Source organism: Phacochoerus africanus, chromosome 2, assembly GCF_016906955.1.
Source record: "Phacochoerus africanus isolate WHEZ1 chromosome 2, ROS_Pafr_v1, whole genome shotgun sequence".
NCBI classification, from domain to species: Eukaryota; Metazoa; Chordata; class Mammalia; order Artiodactyla; family Suidae; genus Phacochoerus; species Phacochoerus africanus.
In genome coordinates this window covers 92,823,295-92,829,294 of record NC_062545.1, presented here as the reverse complement: position 1 = coordinate 92,829,294, position 6,000 = coordinate 92,823,295, and the positions used below count along the sequence as shown (strand labels likewise).

The window sequence follows — 6,000 nt, the reverse complement described above, 5'->3', positions numbered from 1 at the left end:
AACCTGCAAATTATTCCCTAGGAGCACCTTGGAAATGAGCACACTTGCAATCCTTCAATTATTAGGTCCCCAATGGTATGAAAATGTACGTTAACGTCCTGGTTCTATTGGTGAAATTATTCATCTAGGTAATTGGAAAGCAGCTCCTTCCTTGGTAAGCAGTTTTGGTGGTTACAAGACTGGCTTTATTGGTGCAGAAATAGGCTTTTGTGGATCTGAGAGCAAGAACCACTGATTTGGTCTAATAGTTAAGAAACCACAGTATCAGTTAGTATTGTGCCCACAAAGAAATCTAGCTTATACCACTCTTTCTTACATAGCTCCCACAGGGACCTGAAACACTTGTTTAAATAAGATTTCCTGCTACAGATAAGAGAACTGAAGCAGTGCTATCTACTTATAGTTTCAATTCATTTATTTTCTATCTAACATTGTTTTGTTATATCTTGGGGAAGAATTTAGAGAATCATAGCATTCTGGTTGGTTCTTTCTGTTCATTCCCCTTTAAAATAACAATCCAAGTTCCACCAACATCTACTTTTACCACGTGCTCCTCTTCCCTCTCCCGTTTCTCTACCTGCAATTCTTAGGCTACATGAAAGCTCAGCACAAGTCCCCAAGAGCAATGCTCTCTGTTTTCAGTAAATATGTACATCATTCCTCTCTTTCTTCAGCCACTCTGTGCACTTCAGCCTATCTCACAGTGGCCCCACTATTGATGCTCTTACCACCCTCATGTTGCTCTCAGGAGCTCTGACTTCAGACACAACTGAATTTGAATTATGCTTGTCACCTACTAGCTGCATGACTTGGAATATTACTCTAAGCTTCACATACTTATGCACAATATGAAATTAGTAATGAGAATCTAGCTTACAATAAGCCAATCTAGAAGTCAGGGGCTTGAGGTCCAAACCTGTTTTCATTACATCTCAGCTCCCAAACACTTTGTGGCTTGATTCTCTCCTCTGTAAAAGAAAGATGATAATGATAGTACTGCATTGTAGTTTTGTTAGATTTTTTTGGTGATAAGTAAATGGATTACCTATTGTGTGTTTAGAATATTGCATTTTACAGCATAATCATTATAAAATGATAAAAATTATTAATAAAACTTTGCAACACAATGCTAATCATAAACAAACAATAAGAGATAGCAGTAGAGCAGTTGAAACTAATCCTTACTGTTTACTTATTATGTGTCAATCTGTCTGAAGTCTGACAACAATAAGGGATAGACAGATTGATCAATCAATCAATAAATGATAGTTGGTTGATAGATAATTTTCCTATTTCAACCCATATAGCAACCATATGAGATATTTGGTGTCATTATCAAATCTCCCCTGCTCCCATAAATTAGTATGGATCTAAAAATATATATTATATATGCTATATATGTTATAGTACAGACGTAGTAATATATAATACAGTATAATATAGTACTATATGTTGTCCACAGATTAAAATAATATAACCATTCATATCATATATATTATTTTAATCTATATGATAATGTATACTACTATACTGTACTGTATTTTATATTACTACATCTGTATTATAACATTATGAAGCATATATAAAAGTATATTTTAATCTGTAATATAATAATGAAAATACATATCTCACATGGTTGCTATATGAGTGTAAGACCACACAGCCAATATGTGGCCAACATGAGATTCTGATAAAATTCTTATTAACTCTAAAGTCTGTTCTCATCATTTATAAATACCCTGATTACTTTGAAAACAGGCAAAACAAGAATAAATTAATTGCTAACCTAATGTAGTGTCATTCTGAGGCCATAAGTCAGCACATTGATTCTTGTGATTCTCTTAGGCTTCTCTGTGCCTATGCCAAAGGGTGGATTTAATGATAAGAAGATACTTGGATGATGACGTTCTTAGCACTATCACTGACATAATGATATTTACATAATTGAGAGAATGACCTTAAGCCATTTTGTTCTGGCACACTGTGGCAGCACAAACATAGCCAATTGGATAGTGTGTTCACTTTTTTATGTATTTCAAGTCCATTCTTCAAGGTTATTTTTGTGTGTGTGTGTCTTTTTAGAGCCATACCTGCAGCAAATGAAATTTCCCAGGCTAGGGGTTGAATCAGAGCTATAGCTCCTGGCTTATACCACAACCACAACAATGTGGGATCCAAGTCACTGTCTGCTACATGCACCACAGCTCACTCAGAGCAATGCTGGATCCTTAACCCACTGAGAGAGACCAGGGATTGAATCCTCATCCTCATGGATACTGGTTGGGTTCATTACCATTGAGCCACAATGGGAACGCCCATTTTTCAAGGTTGAGATAAAATTTATTGTACTTTAAAGTCAGATTCAAATCCACCTACTCCCAGAAAATTTTGCAATACCAGAAGCAGGAATTGACGTCATTTTTAGACTCATCACCCTGAATTATACTAACATATAAATCAATAATTGTTCACTATTTTCAATTGTTCATATATATCAGTGACAATGCTATATAGAGTCATATTTTAAAAAATCAAAAGTTAACTTATGACTAATTTTTTGCCCCCTTAAAATTCATTGAGTGCTTACTAGAGGCCAAGAATTGTAATGAATCCCAGAGAGAAAAACATATTGACATAATATCTTGACAGGATTTATGGAATTACACTAAACTTTTTCCTGTCAAAAACGCACTTACTGGAGTTCCCATTGTGGCTCAGTGGTAACAAACCTGACTAGTATCCATGAGGACGCAGGTTCAATCCCTAGCCTCGATAAGTGAGTTAAAGGATCCAGTGTGGCCCTGAGCTGTGGTGTAGGTCACAGACGAGGCTAGGTTCTGGTGTTGCTGTGGCTGTGACATTGACTGGCAATTGCAGCTCTCATTCAACTCCTACCCTGGGACCTTCCACATGCCATGGCTACAGTCCTAAAAAGACAGGAAAACAAACAAAAACTACCTTACAACTGATATTTACTGACTTTTTTCCATTTCATTAATATCACTTTTACTTTGTATTTTTCAAAAATGAGCTGAAGTATATCTTATTAAACCACTCCAACCACATCTGTCAAGAGTACAGCACACTACTACCTACTAAATCCTGGACAGAGCTATTTGTTCTACAGTTATTACTACAAAATATATGCTTACATCAATATATTTTAAATAACATATATATATTTCTTCATATCATCATTCTATTCATTACTTCCTTTAATTCTCTGGGTCAGCCTTTGAACTATATTTAGGATACAGAAAGGTAAGAAAATTCAAACATGATCAGACATGTCCGTCCAGTGGAAGAACTAGTCATTAATCAAACAAGTCAAATAAAACTAGCAATCATGAGATCTAACTAGTAATTCTGAAACATATTTCTCAGAGTTTACACTTGGAAGGATGTCTGGGCTGGGATTCTTTATTTGATTGCCAATTTGTTTGTTGAAACAATAAAATAACCTTATATGCATTTTTTCTCTTTCCATCAATATAATATTTTAGGACGATAGAATTCTCATAAGAAGAAAACAACACACAATATGGAATTTACAGATGGAAACTATACCTTGGTGACTGAGTTTATTATGTTAGGATTTCCAACTCGCCCCAAACTGCAGTTTGAACTGTTTCTCCTGTTTCTGATTCTGTACAGTATGATTTTAATGGGGAACATTGGATTAATGATGTTAATTAGGATCAATTCGCACCTTCAAAACACCCATCAATTTTTTCCTTAGTAACTTATCCTTTGTAGACCTTTGTTACTCCTCAGTCATTGTTCCTAAAATGCTCATCAATTTCCTCTTTGAGAACAAATCAATTTCCTACCATGGCTGTGCACTGCAGTTTTATATTTTCTATATGTTTGCAGGTACAGAATCCTTCATCTTGGCGACTATGGCGTACGATGGCTATGGCGCCATCTGCAACCCTCTACTATATACGGTGGTGATGTCTCGGGGCATCTGTATATGGTTGATTGTCTTGTCATACTTTGGAGGCAACATGAGTTCCCTGGTTCACACGTCCTTTGCGTTTATTCTGAAGTACTCTGATAAAAATGTCATTAATCAATTTTGTATGTGACCTCCCTCCTCTGCTTAAGTTATCCTGCACAGACACATCACTTAATGCATTGCTTCTCTCCACGTATGGCAGCTCGACGGAAATCATCTGTTTCATCATCATCATCATCTCTTACTATTTCATTCTTCTCTCTGTCTTAATGATCTGCTCTTCCAGTGGGAGTAAGAAAAGCTTCTCGGCCTGTGCTTCCCACCTGACTTCAGTCGCCATCTACCAGGGGACACTTCTCTTTATTTACTTGTGTCCCAGCTACCTATATTCTCCCAATACAGATACAATTATCTCTGTGTTCTACACCATTATCATCCCTGTGTTGAATCCCTTGATTTACAGTTTGAGGAATAAAGATGTAAAAGACGCCACTAAAAAAGTCTTCAGATCAAAGGTAGATTCCTCATGAAATATCAAGTTCCAAGATTCCTCTGAATCCTCACTTAACACAGGAGGAGCCTGCTGCAGCCTTAACCACACATACACTACATCTCCCACAAGCGATTTTATCAAACACTTTTTTTTTTTTTCACATAGCCAAATGCATTTTGTAGCCCCAGGATACATGAAAACAATTAAAAGTTTCAAAATTGTTTCCAAATAGTAGTTGGACCGCTGTCTGACCTTTAGCAGCCTGGAGTTCATGTTAGAATGGGTTGTAATGGATGTCTTAAGGGATATAGAAAATACTTTAGAAATGTATGTGTGTGTGTGTGTGTGTGTGTGTGTGTGTGTGTGTGTGTGCGCGCGCGCGTGCATGTGCTTTTATGTGCAGACTATCTCATTTACAAGATTACTTTTACATGATTACTGTATCAGGAAGGAATCCAGATTCCTTTGCTTCACAAGCCAGTGCTTGTACCCAGCTAGTGAGTTGCATTTTGAATAATTGACTCATTTGTTCTCTGCCTCAATTACCTGCAAAAAGGGGAGAACAGAGTACCTTTATCATTGATTGTTGAATGTTTAACTGACTAAATGGTGAGAATAGTGCCTGAACTATTTTAAGCACTTGATGGATATTATATATATATAATATATATATATATATATAATATATATAATATATATATAATGATACAATATATATATAATATATATATATATATTTAATTAAAATGCCTATACTATAGTAAGATGGTGAAAGGAAGGAATATTAGAAAAGCTATAATACAAAATTAAATCCATTTTCATAAGTGCAGTTTCATAATATGTTGAGCAAACTTCTATACCAAATCTGCTCCAAAGTAATTTAAAGAATTTTTTCTAAGTAGCAGCTTAAAGAATGTAGGTTAATTGCAGGGCAAAGTATTTGTTTTCCTCTCTATATTTTATTTTTTGGTATATCAAATTATTACTAAAAATGTGGAACATCCTTCTCTGGCATCTCAGAAAAACTGTCAGCTACCACATATAAAACCTGTCTTAATGGGCAGATCAAAGCCATGACAACACCAATAATGTGCATTTGAAGACTGAACTTAGGGAACATACAGCATTTCAAGATATATTTCCATAACTGTTTTTATTATTATTATTACTTAGTTGCCTCTTATATATCTTTTTTGGTGACCTATCTGTTTGAAATATTTTCCCATTTTTAAGTAGATTCTGCTATTATTTATGAGAATTCCTTTTATATCTTGGCTACAGATTATTTGCCAGATATGTGGTTTGCAAATCTTTTATTCAGTTTATCTAGCATCTATATTACCTATTAGTACATAGGAGTAATAATATTTTATAAAAATATGGAACAGTAATAAGAAATGATTAGTGATTTTTTTTCCTGATTATATTCTATTCATAGTACTTCAGTTTTCTTTTACTATCCCATAAGGCCATGGTTTAAAAAAAGACTACTGGATTGTATTCTGTTGTTCTGCATGTTGACTGAGGTCATGTGTTACTCACTGAGGGG

The 6,000-nt window shown here is 35.0% G+C and overlaps 1 pseudogene; it reads left to right on the top strand.

Moving 5' to 3' along the window:
- The first annotated feature begins 3,541 nt into the window (after positions 1 to 3,541).
- On the top strand, positions 3,542 to 4,488 carry LOC125121060 (olfactory receptor 5I1-like; annotated as a pseudogene).
- The last annotated feature ends 1,512 nt before the right edge of the window (positions 4,489 to 6,000 follow it).